General features: G+C 44.6%; 1 protein-coding gene across 1 annotated transcript in view; it reads right to left on the reverse strand.

The window, feature by feature from the left end:
- DTD1 (D-aminoacyl-tRNA deacylase 1) overlaps positions 1-15811 on the reverse strand; it is a 581115-nt gene that overhangs the window by 176353 nt on the left and 388951 nt on the right. The gene's annotated exons all lie outside the window — the stretch shown is intronic.

Consider the following 15811-nt stretch of genomic DNA (forward strand, 5'->3'; position numbering starts at 1 on the left):
TCGGGAGACTTGGGGGAACATAGAATAGCAAAACAAGTGTTATTGCCCCTTGTCTTTCTCTACATTTTATCCTTCCAAATATAAGAGAGTGTGTAAAAAAGACGTCTATTTGAGGAATGCCCTGTAATTCACATGCTAGTATGGACACCTCGGAATTCAGAGATGTGCAAATAACCACTGCTCCTCAACACCTTATCTTGTGCCCATTTTGGAAATACAAAGGTTTTCTTGATACCTATTTTTCACTCTTTATTTTCAGCAAATGAATTGCTGTATACCCGGTATAGAATGAAAACCCACTGCAAGGTGCAGCTCATTTATTGGCTCTGGGTACCTAGTGTTCTTGCTGAACCTACAAGCCCTATATATCCACCAAACCAGAAGAATCCAGCAGACGTAACGGTATATTGCTTTCAAAAATCTGGCATTGCAGGATAAAGTTACAGAGTAAAACGTAGAGAAAAATGGCTGGTTTTTTTCACCACCATTTCAATATTTTTTTTTTTATTTCAGTTGTTATTTTCTGTAGGAAACCCTTGTAGGATCTACACAGATTACCCTTTGCTGAATTCAGAATTTTGTCTCCTTTTCCAAAATGTTTAGGTTTCTGGGATCCAGCATTGGTTTCACACCCATTTCTGTCACTGACTGGAAGGAGGCTGAAAGCACAAAAAATCGTAAAAATGGGGTATGTCCCAGTAAAATGCCAAAATTGTGTTTAAAAATTGGGTTTTCTGATTCAAGTCTGCCTGTTCCTGAAAGCTGGGAAGCTGGTGATTTTAGCACCACAAACCCTTTGTTGATGCCATTTTCAGAACAAAACCACAAGCCTTCTTCTGCAGCCCTTTTTTCCCATTTTTTTTTTTAACGAATTTTTCACTGTATTTTGGCTAATTTCTTGGACTCCTTCAGAGGAACCCACAAAGTCTGGGAACCTCTAGAATCTCTAGGATGTTGGGAAAAAGGACACAAATTTGGCATGGGTAGCTTATGAAGACAAAAAGTTATGAGGGCCTAAGTGCACCCTGCCCCAAATAGCCAAAAAAAGTCCTGGCTCCGGAGGGGGAAAAGGCCTGGCAGCGAAGGGGTTAAGGTTGACAGCGCTATTTAAGGAGCATCATTTTTCCAGGTCAATGATCTAACTAAGTCAACCAGTAATTTTAAAGAAAAACTGTCTGGAATGGTGTATGGTGAGTTTTGAAGAATATGTAAGGGTTATCATTTTACATGGAGGGCTTGTTTCATTAAGGCAGGAAGGGGTAATTCCAATGAGAAATCACCAAATTCAGTCAGTACAGAAGCAGATCTGGAATATCCATCTACAATCTATTATGGTGTGTCGGTATTCACAGTCCCAAACATTTAAAATGTTCCAGCTATATCATCAGTGGCACGAAAACAATGCATCTGTAGGGGCTTACCCCAACTAGCATGAAATCCGGCTTATCTTTTATAAATTTAAATGTTGTTTAGGTCTGCTACATATAACAAAATATCATTAGCATAGAGCGATAATTGCTCATCCCAGGCATCACTCCAGGTATCACCCCTTTTCCAGCCCCTAATCAATATACTCAGCTAATGGTTTTATCATAAATATAAACAATACAGGGGCTAAGGGACACCCAAATGTTCCACATTCCATTCCATTGACTCTTACCTTCACTAACTGGGCATTATCCTGAACATAGACTGTGGCCCAAATTTGTTCTTTCCAGCATCGAGAAGAGAACAGAATAGGTAATTCAATGGAATCAAACGCCTGGTCTGATTCTAAAGAAGTAAACTCCATTGTGGTTCTCCTTTGGCATATGACAAACTGTAATGAAGCCAATGAAGATTAAGTCTGGTCGATCGTTAAGCATGAATACTGACTGCTCTGGTTGAATTAATTTGGGACCCATCTAGATTATTCTGGTTGTTAGTAATTTAGCTAGGCTCTTAGTACCAATGTTCAATAAGGAAGTGGTTCGATATGATGAGCAGCCCTCTATTACCGTACTCATATTATGTATCAAGACTACTGCTGATATCGTGAGATTTTTTAGCAGTATGATGTCATTCCTTAATACTAGGAATATATTAAATATAAATACTATTACACTTAAACTGTTATTGCCTATGTTGGACTTTTTTGCTTATGCAGGGTCATCCCCAATCTTGTTGCCTCCTGCCTCCTATTTTTCTGACCTGTTGCTGTTGGCTTTTGAACTCTGAGCACTTTACCACTGCTAACCAGTGCTAACGTGCATATGCTCTCTGTGTAAATTGTATTGTTGATTGGTTTATCCATGATTGGCGTATTTGATTTACTAGTAAGTCTCTAGTAAAGTGCACTGGAGGTGCCAAGGCCTGTAAATCAAATGCTACTAGTGGGCCTGGAGCACTGGTTGTGACACCCACATAAGTAGCTCTGTAATCATGTCTCAGACCTGCCACTGCAGTGTATGTGTGTGCAGTTTTAACTGTAAATTCGACTTGGCAAGTGTACCCACTTGCCAGGCCTAAACCTTCCCTTTTCTTACATGTCAGACACTCCTAAGGTAGGCCCTAGGTAGCCCCAAGGGCAGGGTGCAGTGTATGGTTAAGGTAGGACATATAGCAATGTGATTTATATGTCCTGACAGTGAAATATTGCTAGATTAGTTTTTCACTGTTGCAAGGCCTGTCCCTCTCATAGGTTAACATGGGGGCTACCTTTAAATCTGATTAAAGTGTAGATTCCCTTTGGGAGCGGATAGACGTGTGGAGTTTGGGGTCTCTGAGCTCACAATTTAAAAATACATATTTTAGTAAAGTTGATTTTAAGATTGTGTGTTTGGAAATGCCACTTTTAGAAAGTGAGCATTTTCTTGCTTTAACCATTTCTGTGACTCTGCCTCTTTGTGGATTCCCTGTCTGGGTCAGTTTGACAGATGGGCTGGTTGCATCTCACACTAGACAGAGACACAAAGGGACCTGGGGTGTAGTCTGCATTTCCTGATGAGCCATCTGTGCTAGGAAGGAGGGGAGGAGTGGTCACTTGCACCTGAAGGGGCTGTGCCTGTCCTCACACAATGCAGTCTCCAACCCCCTGGTGAGTGTCTGGGGCCTGGCCTGGGCAAGGCAGGATTTCACATTCAAAAGAGACTTTACTTTGAAGTAGGCCTACTTCAAAGGAAAAATTGGGTATAAGAAGGGCACCCAAAACCAAAGACTTTAGAACCCTTCTGGAAACAAGAGGAACCTCTGCCTGGAGAAGAGCGGAGGAAGAAGAGCTGCCCTGCCTGTGACTGTGCTTTGTGAAGCTATCCTGCAGTTGCTGCTTCTGCCAGAGTAAGAGGGCTAAGACTGGACTTTGTGTGCCTTCCATCTTGAGAAGAAATCTCCAAGGGCTTGATTTAGAGCTTGACTCCTGTGGTCTGAAGTCTCAGGGACAGCAAAGACTTCTCTCTGACAGCACCTAGAGTCTCTGGAGAGACTCCTACTCTGCCCTGTGGTGCCCATCCAGTTCCTTGGACCCTGAAAGGAGAAGCTGGCAGCCTAAAGACAAGGAAATCCACGCACAGAGCGCCGTGCGGGGAAAAGATTGATGCAACTCCGATCTGTGGTTGAAGAAATGACACGCCGCTGACTCCGCAGCGGAGATTCGATGCTCGCCAGAAATGCGACCGAAGAATCGACGCACCAAGCTGAAGAAACGGCGCGCAGCATCGCAGATGGAGGCTGGGAGATCGCAACATGCGCTGCGGGGCTTTTGGATCCTTGTACGGCTGTATTTCCGACTCAAGTACTGATGGGTGTGTAAAAACAACGCATGGCCTGCCCGGACCCGAGAGTGCTGACCGGATCGAAGCATCACTCTCCTGCGGAGAGAAGAAATGACGCACCCTGACCCGACGAAGGGAGAAACAGCGCAAAGTCCCGCTCGTGAGTGGAATCAATGCATCACAAGCCCTTTTTGATGCACACTCGCCCGTGCGGGGTTATTTTTGACGCACCCAAGGTACTTTTTCACGCTAACAGTGTTAGTGGGTGTTTAAAACTACTTAAAGACTCTTTCTGCATTTTTATTGATGACTTGTGTATTGTGGATTTTTTTCATTTTGGTCTTGTTTTGTTTAGATAAATATTTCCTATTTTTCTAAACCTGTGTTGTGTCATTTTGTAGTGTTCTCATTGAGTTACTGTTTGTGTTGGTACAAATACTTTACACCTAGCACTCTGAAGTTAAGCCTACTGCTCTGCCAAGCTACCAAGGTGGTAGGCAGGGGTTAGCTGAGGGTGATTCTCTTTTACCCTGACTAGAGTGAGGGTCCTTGCTTGAACAGGGGGTAACCTGACTGTCAACCAAAGACCCCATTTCTAACAGCCTGTTACATATATTTTCAAAAAATAAATAAGTAAAAATCACATGCTTTCCAAGGCCAGACCTAATGGCTTTGCCAAACCTTTGCTTCTTTTGGTGCAAGGTGGGTCTTTAGTATGAAAAAGTCCTAAAAGTGATTACTGAGTTCCACCTTTTATGTAGACTTGTTGCTTTGACTTTTTTCAGTAACACCATACTTTGGCAGAGAACATTTGTCACAGAATCAATCTTGGGTGCACCTTACATTTTTTACCTGTCCAAGGCTCTGTAAGCACATTTGCCTGGCCACTTCTTTATCACTAAAAGTGGTGTGAATGCAGGCAACAGCACCGGCACCACTGCATTGTGAGTAACTTTGGGTATGTAACATTAATATTTCTTACATGAATAATCTCCTCCTTTTGCAAACATCTGACTACTGCCTTTCAAAATGATGTCAACTTAAGTTGTATTACCCAATCTTGTAAATGTCAGACATCGGCAGGTCTACCGTGTTCTCAATCACTCAAGTAATTCGCAGTTGCATCATTCTCACTAAATCTTCCAGGAGGAATATGCAATGCAGTCAGAACGTTCTTATGACATTTATTTGCTTAGAAATTGGTTGGCATTTGTCATCAATGTCTTCTGTGATGTCGTCTATGACATCATATATAAGGTCAGTACATGCCAAGCAATTTATGGCTGTGTATAACACTAGGCCAAAACATTATGGTGGTCATTACAACCTCGGCGGTCTTTTAAGAAGACCGCCGAGGGACCACTGTGCGGAAGACCGCCAGTAGTGGCAGTTTGCCGCTCTGCGTATTATGACCGTTGGCTGCCCTCCGTTGTTTTTCCGACGGAGAACTGCCAACAGCCATACTTGCGGGCGGCAGGGAAGTGGAGGTTGCTCCACCTCCACCACCACGCCAACAGAACACCGTCGAGCTAATCACGTCCTGTGATTCTGCGCGGCGGTGTTCTGTTGGCGGTGTGGTGTTGGCGGAGCTGCCCCCATGTCTCCCGTCCCCTCCCGGCGGATCGACAGAACAGGTAAGTCGATCGTCCGTTAGGGGAGGGGGTGGGAGGGTGTTGTGTGGGTGCATGGGGGTGTGAGTCTGTGTATGTAGGGGGGTGCGTGAGTGCGTGTATGCTTGCGGGGGTGTTGCGCGTTTCGGAAATGTGTGCGTGTCTGTCTGTATGTATGTCTGTATGGATGTGTGCGTGAATGTGTGAATGTGGGTGTACGTGTCTGAGTGTGTGTGTGGATGTTGGCATGTATGTCGGTGTGTGTGCATGTAAGGTAATGTCGGGGGTCGGGTGGGGATGGGGGCCCTGCCACCTTTGGGGGGTGGCAGGGGTGGTGGGGGGTGTGGGGGAGGGAGTCGGGGTGGGGTTGGGGGGTGGGGGAGACCCCTATCAGTGCCAGGGAAGCAATTCCCTGGCACTGATAGTGCTTACCGCCATTGATTTCATGGCGGTTCCTACCGCTGGAAATCCAAGGCGGTAAGCCGGGTCACAATACCGGCGGCGGTATTGTCAAGGCCGCCGGGCTGGAGACCCAGGTCTCCAGCCCAGCGGTCGTCTCCGCCCTGGCGGGCGGAACGGGGAAACGGCGGATGACCATGGCAGTAACCCCCATGGTCATAATACTAAAAAAAAGCCCGCCAGCCTGTTGGCGGTCATACCGCCGCTTTTACACCATCCGCCAGGGTTGTAATGACCCCCAATGTGTTTTGTGGAGGGAATTGTCAGAGGTTTTTTTAAACAATACTTCTTTTTGTTTTCTGGTTACTTAACCATGACTTACTTTCATCCACGTCCTTTCTGTGAATTCTTATTTTTTGATGATATATTGCATCCAGCTTCATATTAATACAATAAACTACACATAGTATTGATCTTGTTTTTGCTGGGGTTGATCGCTGAAAGCTTCACATTTTACCCAATCCCAGGTACCCATTAGCTACTGTGCATGGCCTCTGGTCATACACAGTACAGGGCCTTCATCCCAGCAGCGTGTTCCGACCCTGGCTACTTATTAGCCCGTCTGCAGGGACCTCAACTACATACGGTGGAGTGTCAGACCTTCAGCCAGTTGCTACTCTAGCAGGATCAGACTGGCCTCTTGGGCAATGTGACAGGGCCAGAAAGGCTGAAAGGCTGTTCTGATGTGTGTGAGTCTGTTTGTGTGCCTTTTGTATGGTCTAATGGGCTTGCTTTTCCTGTTGATTTCCCTAATATTACCACAAACATTGCTTGTAGCAAGCACAAATACATACAGGCTCCCACACCTTGCAAAACCTTATGTCTTTACAAATTCAAGGCTGCCATGAATTGCAACTTTGGGACACCTTTTTAGCTATCTCATTTACTAATGGGGGCCACCTATATTTTTGTGCCCAAGTCTATCTTCTCTCCCAGTCCGACACTGCCTCTGGGGGTTTAATAGCCACTGTGGATGGCCTTCAGCAATGAACTAAGGCCCGGGTGCTCAGTAGCCACTTCGTATGGCCTCAGGCACTGAGGTCAGCCCTTGCATGCTCACCAGCCACCACAATTGGCCTTTGACACTGCGCTCAGTCTCAGGTGCTCAACAGCCACTGCATATGGCCTTTAGTCATGCACAGCACCGTGCCAAGTGCTCAATAGCTGCTGTGCACAGCTTTTGTAAGTTGGATTGCACAGAGCTCATTTTTAACTGGAGGATGAAAAGTGACTGGAGTTAATGTAAATATTTCACTGAAAGTCGAATTAAGAGCCAGTTGAGTGAGAAAACTCCATGTTCCTGTTCATAACTGAATAACCTCCCTTTGATAACTGTTCAACGAATTAGAATGTTAATTTCTGCCCAAAGTATACTAATGCATGATACTAGTGACTACTCGCATTGTGAAAAATAACTTCAATTAACAAGAGTGTATGGAGATACCCTAAAGCCTGTGCATAGGCCACTGAAGCAAGTGATTGGCAGAGGGTGGGTCTTCTTCTAGACTTTGGTCTATTTATGCATTTCTGGATGCTGCCGCAGCAGAGAGCCGGGTGAGTGGTAGGAGAAGAAGAGGCTTGGAGGTGGAGCTTTAAGAATGGCTGTTAGGTTGGTAGTTATGAAAAAGCATTCCCGTTCGAAGTGTTCACAAGAGTGATCCTGTGTCTTTTTGAAGATACCATACCTAACATCTTTCTCGTCCTTCTCTTTCCCCTATTCTTCACCTCCGTGCAGTATGTCCTCAAACAGGGGATGTTTAACTGGGCAAAACATCTTCACTAAAAAAAACAACACTGCCCGTGATTTCATTATAAATCATACACGCGATTTGCAAAGGTGATTTTCTAGGTTTTTCTACTTACCAGAGGTTAGTAGGAGTCATATTAAGGTCTGCAAAACGACTAAGAAGGCTCTTCCTATGAAACCCACAAGGTGACTTTGCAGCTCAAGCCAGACTGGCTTTCCGGTCATATCGTGAGTAGGACGCCTAACACCATATGGCAGTGCACAATGTATGAAAAATCAGAAGTGCAGAGGCCCAGAGTATTCTAAGGGGCCCACCAACAGAGATGCTGAGTGCCGAATGTACCATGGCTGCCTCCTCTTGAGTTTACATCTTGATTCCCCCTGATGTCTTTTACTTCCACCTCCTTGCACCTCTTGCCTAGCTCACTCTTGAAGGTTCATAGTCAAGCCAGCTTTCGCCCTTTGTCACTGTTTTCATATGTCTCTCCCCTTTCTGCCTTAATCGCTCTTGCTTTGGATCAAAGTCTGGTGATGGAAAATAAGACATGGACCCCAAATGTGAGTGCCAGTGTCCAACACATGCAACCACTGGCACAAATTACGCATCTATTTTCCACACTCTGCAATATGAAGAAGCATGTTCACTACTTGTCCAGAGACTGAACATAACATAAATGTGAGTACCCCGAGATACCGTACACATATGCAGCCAGCGCCCTCTTTTTTAGTGACATGGATCGCCAGGCATTGGTCATTTATGCAGCTTCCTGCTGAGGGTGTGAGAAGCAATTTTAAGGGCTGTATGAATATATCGGGGCACATTTTGATAAACTATTCATCCCTTTTGTTCAGCCTGTGGAGTGAAATTGGCGTTGATCCGCTGGTCCAGTGCCTTGACCGCTGCTCCGCGGGAAGGGAAAAAAAGGGGCTGGACAATGAATTTACCTTAATGATAGCAACTTTCAGGTAAATACATTGTCGAAGCACTCTTCAAAGCAGCTTCGTCAGCACGGAAGGTTTGTAACAGTCCTGTCTGCAGGGTGCTTCTGGTGGAAGCAGGCAGGTGCCACACACACGTTTCACAACTGGGAACGTTGCCCTGTAAAGCACTCTCAAGGGCCAGCAAGTGAAACTAACTTAACGTACCTCCCATTAAGGTGAATGCATTGCCCAGCCCCTGGAAGGCACATGAATTCCTGATTCCATGCAATCTTCTGTGTGTCAAATGAGGGATTCCTGTTGTGCTGGGCATCTCGCCTGCATTCCAACTATTAATTTATTCCTTTCCAAGAGGATGTGCGAGCATTGGAAACAGCGATATTGCCCACATTTTCACATCACCTTACCACAGATTTTTTTTAATGTATTCTTGCAACACTAGTGTCGAACTGTGCAACAGTCTTTGTTTGCCGCTTGGCTGTATGAGGCAACTTGCTCGCATGGGTATTAGGCCAGGAGCCAAATGGCCTAGCACTGCGACCCAGAAACGACATGGCACACAGGATGCAGTTTAGGTTTGGTCCCGAGTGACACACAACCCCAATATAACAGCCGGCCTCTGGGCGCATGGTAAGTAGTAGACCCTCACGTGGAGGCCGGGTGGCATCCTTTACTATGACACCCAAATGTGGCTGCAAAGGTTAAGATAACATAATGTTAACATTAAAAAGGGTGCATTATTTCTTACACACAGGCTGTCCTAGATGTCAGAAGAGACAAGTGGTGGGCAAAGATTCTTCAAAAATTCCAACAGAAGTTATGGCAGACCTTTCTTGTTATTCTTACTAGCATCTGTAACATTTTTAGACTAAACCCATGCTGCCCCTTAAAAGAACAAGTTACTTACCTTTGGTAACGCATTATCTGGTAGAGGCAATATCTACCGCAGATTCCTCACCTTTGAGTTTCACAGGCGTCTGAATGGATCTGCAAGGTTTTTGCGCAAGCAGTACCCCTGTGCACTGTAAGTGGTGTCAACCAGCTCCGTGCTTCGGTCGCGCCAGCAGTGATGTCGCAGTCACCTATATAGGTGCCACCTCAACGCTCTGAAGTCAGTTACTTTTTCATGACTTTCCATGCAAGGAGTGCAAAGCCATGACGTGCACCGACAGTGGTGTGTCCAAACTAGGGCCCTGGTAGGGAGTATCCATAGCGCTAGAAATCTACCCGCAGAACGTGGAGGATTTTTATGATGAATATAGTTGTAAATTATGAAATATTAATGTTGCACTTTAAATGATTTGATTTAGAGGTTTGTTAGTGTGTTTATTAATGTTTTTTTTTTTGTTGCCACACTTCTGCAGAAACACCTTTTTTAAAAATGGATTCTGCTTTGGTGTTCTGTTCATCTTACTCCTTCACACTACCCCTCTCAATTAATGTCCCCTGCGTGTCTCTCCTCATAGCCTCCGTAAAGCAGAGGACATTGTGACAAAATTGGTTACTTTTCTTAGAGAGCATGTATTGTGAACGAAACTTTTTTCATGTACATAATGTAACATTCTGAAGGACCCTTCTACTGGAAGTTCTGATGTCGGCATGCTACGACCCTGGTGTAGGAGTCTTTTTTTGAAAATGTTCTGTATTGTGTTGTACAACTCTGGATCATGTTGTTGCTGAGGAAGCTGATTTAAATTTCCTGTTACCTTAGAAATAGGTTAGAGTTATAATTTAATTGTGACAATCTCAATTCTGATTTGCTCAATATTTGTTATCACTAGTCATGCCATGCTGAATTTATAATTTTTGCCTATTAAATATTAATAACATCTGTATAAAAACCCTTGGTTTGTGAGCCAAATGCTTCTTCTTTTCACCTAGAGATGCTGTCAGTGTTCCTTGTGAATCTGAGAGAACTTAGAGACTTTTTGTTTTCCCCACAGGACTCTGTCTGATTATTTTGATGACTCTTTCCCAAGAACGAGGGACTTTGCTCATTTATTTAGAGTCCTCCCTGTTATTTAGAGATCACACTATGTATTATGTATCTGAGTTCTATGGCAATGCAATTGTATGTATTGCCTATTTTGAGATGTTCCAGTAAAACCCTTTACCTATTCATTGATCCAGAACTCAGTTTGAGTGGTCCCAGTCACTATTCTCAATTAGTTTACTAAATTATTGGACCTGACTTTGAGGAGGGTGGTATCCCTTATTGTAAGATCAAGGGGACAGGAGTCTAGCTGCAAGAGGAAGATTTTGTGGTGATTGAAATATTGGGGGAAGTCAAATATTGGGATTCGGCTTCCACAACAATACACAGAAATATGGGAGCAACATTCATCAAACAAATATACAAATTCTGAAATATTTTATTCAATTTACAAACAAATATAAAAAAACATCAAAATTTCAATTTTATTAATAAGTTTGGAGTTTGTCTAAATTAGGTTGAGACCACTTATCGAAAATTCTATATCTTGTGGAATTAATCTGACAATACCAACTTAAATTTTAGCCTCCAATTTCAAATTCCTTCACATTTGTAAAACGTTTTAAAATGTTAATTTTTACATTTTACATTTTGCTTCTTTATTTATATAAGCCTTATGTTCAATGGCATGTGTGGCTGTAGATACACATGCTCTCCATCCAGAGGTGTTCCGAGTCACGAGTTTAAGTGACTCCTCCTCTTGGTGATATTGCGCATGGGCATCAAATCTTTTGCTAGATTGTTTTCTCTCCCCTGACGGGTTTGGACATGTGTGTCTCTGCTCCGTCTTTCGACTCACTCCGGTTCGAAATCTCTTTTTCATCATACCCTCTCTCAACGGTATGGTTCTCGCTAGTGCTTCATCCACCTTAACACTCGACTCGATTCGCCGGGCACCGCCCACCCTTAAGGGCGCCTATGCCCAACTCAGGCCTACTTTCCATGCAGCACTGATGGACATGCAAACCTGATGGCTCGGACTCCATTCCGCTTCTGCCCTCAGTGCAACGCAAAATTCCCGCACACCAACCAACATCTTGTGTGCAATCTCTGCCTCTCCCTTGATCACCGAGAGGCTGACTGGGATGCCTGCAAATCTTTTCGATCAAAAAAAAAAAACCTTCAGGATCGAAGAGCATGTCAATTGGATATGGCGCACAAGACTCCAGTCTTTGGGGAGAAGCACACTCAAGAGGAGCCCAAGCAGGAGGGAGAGGCCCTCTCTATTCAAGACTCTTCAGATTCCGACGTCCAATTGGACATCAAAAGCCACAAGATCACCTTAGCACAACCTGTGAGTACTGTAGCCCCTCCTGCCGACCATAAGAGTTATAAGCCCCTTCTTGAGGTGACTGGTCTGCCACTGCCACCAGGACATGGTCAGTATCAAAAGGCTACTTCGGCTGCCCCGCCCTACAGCTCAGCACCATAACCATCTGCAAAGATCAAGGCACCATCCCCGCGCTGTCAAATCAGAGGGTGCTAACTTCTTTCTGACACTCGAGGAGATTTTCTACTAGGGTGACAACTTCCTCAAAGTGAACAGCAGCTTGCGTTCAGAAATCTCACTCGCGCTTGCCAACTTAGCGATTTCTCTCGCTCAATTGCACCAACGTTGGGAGAAAAAAACTCTACTCTGTGTCACGTTGCAGAGTTTTTCAGAACTCCACATGGAGTGCAGAGTGTTGAAAACTCTGCAAACTCCACCAGCAGAGTGGAATTCTTTGCCCACCCATGGTCCATATCCCACCCTAAGCAGCCTCAAACCACCTATTCTAGGGACTTCTACAGAGGCTCCGATAGAGCTACGACTAACAAAGTATGAGGAAAGAGCTCCACCTCAAGCAGCTCCTCCTCCACTGCCAAGCAGTGACTAGCTACAGCACCCCCCACCCATTCAACACCTGTCTGGGTTAGACTACAACTCTTTTATACACATTGGGACAACATTACCATGGACCAATGGGCCCTCTCAATTATCCAACATGATCATTGTCTAGAGCTTACCACCGCTCCTTCCAATGTTCCCCCTCGCAATCATAGGGTATTTCAGGAACACCTAATCCTTCTCAAACAAGAGGTCTGATCCCTTCTTCTCAAAGGGGTCTTAGAGAAGGTTCGACTACAACACCAAGAGACAGGAGTACACTCCCTATACCTCCTCATTCCCAAAAAACACAGTTCTCTCAGGCCTACTCTCGACCTCAGACCATTAAACAAATAAATCCTGTAAGAATATTTTCATATGGTTACCGTCAGGACGTTAATCCACTTTTACAGCAAGTCAACTTTATGACACCCCTAGATCTAAAGGAGGCCTACTTTCATAGTCCCATTCACCCTGCACATCGAAAATACTTAAGGTTTGTTATTGCAGGCAAATATTACCAGTTCAAGGTACTACCTTTTGGGGTCACCCACACTCGCAGAGTATTCACAAAGTGTTTATCAGTAGTTGCTGCACACGTCAGAAGGTGAAACATTTCCCTGCATCAATGACTGGCTCGTCAAAGCCAGCAGCTTACAACATTGCCAACAACACACTAAGTTGACAGTGGACCTCCTTCACACACTGGGTTTTACTCTGAATTTCTCCAAGTCCCATCAACAACCTCTTCAGGTACATCCTTATCTAGGGGCCATTCTGAATCCGGAGCTAGGGTTAGCATACCCAAACCCAGCTTGCATCCAGAGTTTTCAGTCTCTACTCCCTCAACTTCAAGAGAATCATACTTACACAGTCAGGACCATTATGCAACTGTTGGGGATACATTGTTATCGTTCCTCTTGCCAGGATTCACATGCGTACCCCCTACAGCAGTGCCTGCCTCGTAGGTGGTCTCAGTCACAGGGTCACCTGGAAGATCTAGTGTTGTTAGACCACCACACTCATTGTTCTCTGCAATGGTGGAACACCACCAAACTGTTGAAGGGGCAACCTCTTCTAGACCCTGTGCCTCAGGTCACACTGACCACAGATGCATCACTGACAGGTTGGGGCACTCACCTTTAAGACTTCACAATACAGGGCCTCTGGTATCCCAGTCACCAGTCCCTACACATCAATTATCTCAAGCTTCTAGCAGTGTTTTTAGCCCTGAAAGCTTTTCTTCACCACCTATCTCACAAAATTGTCATACTCCGCATTGACAACATGACAGTCGTGTACTATTTGCAGAAACGGGGGGCACGGTCATCCCAATTGTCACAACTCTCTCAAACAATATGGAAGTGGGCTCTCCACCACCACATTCACCTGGTGGCAGAGTACCTCCCAGGGATGGACAATGACTTTGCACACCTGCTCAGCAGGATGCAGCTACAAGTCGACCAGTGGGAACTCCACCCACAAGTCCTTCAACCATACTTTGCCAAGTGGGAACTCCTCAGATAGATCTTTTCGCCACATCAGAAAATGCGTAATGCCCAAGCTTTGCCTCCAGATACCCACACCCTCTATCCAAGGGCAACGCTCTATGGATGAACTAGACAGGGATATCTGCTTACACTTTTCCACCTCTCCCTCTCATTGCATTTTTGGTTCGGAGGATCAAGAAAACGTCTCTCGCCATGATCCTCGTAGCTCCTACTTGGGCGCCTCAACTATGGCTCACTATACTTTTGAACCTCTCAGTAGTCCCCCATGAGAAGCTGCCCAACAAGCCGGACCTTCTCACTCAAAATCAAGGACAAATCAGACATCCAGACCCCAAGTCACTCAAACATGTGGTTGGGCTCCTAAGGTCATAGAGTTTGGTTACTTAGGTTTGCCTGCAGAATGTACGGAGATTCTCAGTGACGCACGTAGACCCACAACTACAGCTTGTTATCCTGCAAAATAGAAATGTTTTGTTTGCTGTCAACCCATACGTATTGACCCATGGAAGCTACTGTTCAGGAGATTGTTTGTTACTTGCTCCATTTAAAAAAAGCAAATCTAGCCTACACTTCCATGTGCCTACACCTCACAGCTATAGCTGCATATCTACAGAACAGACAACATATTTCTTTGTTCACATTTCTAGTCACTAAGGCTATCATGGAAGGCCTTAAAGGGTCTCTCCACCTAGGGTCCCCCTGCACCATCACTGAACCTCAACACTCTACTTATCAGGCTCAAGGGTCCTCATTTCGAGCTGCTTCATTCATGTCCTCTTCAATACCTTTTATGGAAGGTAGCTTTCTTATATGCCATTACATCACTTAGGCGTGTCAGTGAGCTCTATGCACTAAGCTTGGAAAAACCTTTCATACAAATTCATAGGGATAAGGTAGTCCTTCACACTAAACCTAAGTTTCTCTCTAAAGTGCTTTCACAGTTTCATATACATCAGTCCACTGAACTACTATTTTCCTTCTGCAACCTGACTCTGTGGCAAAAAGAGCTCTGCACGCTCTAAATGTTAAAACAGCACCATATTTTATATTGATAGAACAAAAGACTTTAGGAAAACTAAACAACTCTTTGTAGCTTTTTCATCTCCTCACAAAGGCAGTCCAATATCCAAGTTTGGCATATCTAGATGGATAGTTAAATGCATTAAAACGTGTTTTGCTAAAGCTAAAAGACCATTAGTTGTCAGCCATAGAGCACATTCCACCAGGAAAAAAGGTGCTACTATGGCTTTTGTTGGAAATATCCGTATAGCTGACATCTGTAAGGCAGTTACATGGTCAACACCACATACATTCACAAAACACTACTGTGAGGATGTACTAGAATGCCAGCAAGCCACTGTAGGTCAGGCTGTGCTATGAACACTTTTTTAGTCAACTGCAACTCCGACAGGCTAGCCACCTCTTTTATGGAGGGACTGCTTTACAGGCTTTGCAGAGCATGTGCATCTACACCCACACATGCCACTGAAAGGATTATGTTACTTACCCTGTAAGCATATGTCCGTGGCATGTAGTGCTGTAGATTCACATGCGCTATCCCTCTTCCCCGGAAGCCTGTGGCCATTGCAGTTACTATACCCTTATGTATATATAAATATATATATATTTGTACATATGTATTTCTACATTGCATGGACATCTTTTCCCTACACTTTCCTTCCTTCCATTCCTTTCTCTCCCACCTGCAGGGAAACAATCTGACAAAGGAGTCAGTGCCCATGCACAATATCTCCGAGAGGAAGAGTCACTCGATCCAGTGACTTGGAACACTTCTTGGAAGAAAAACAACTTACACCACTCCGGACCCAACACTAGATGGCAGGATCATGCAGAGCATGTGAATCTATATCACTACTTGTCACGAACAGATGCTTGCAGGGTAAGTAACATAATCCTTATCTGTTAATATTAGTTA

Source organism: Pleurodeles waltl, chromosome 5 (genome assembly GCF_031143425.1).
Source record: "Pleurodeles waltl isolate 20211129_DDA chromosome 5, aPleWal1.hap1.20221129, whole genome shotgun sequence".
Classification (NCBI taxonomy): Eukaryota; Metazoa; Chordata; class Amphibia; order Caudata; family Salamandridae; genus Pleurodeles; species Pleurodeles waltl.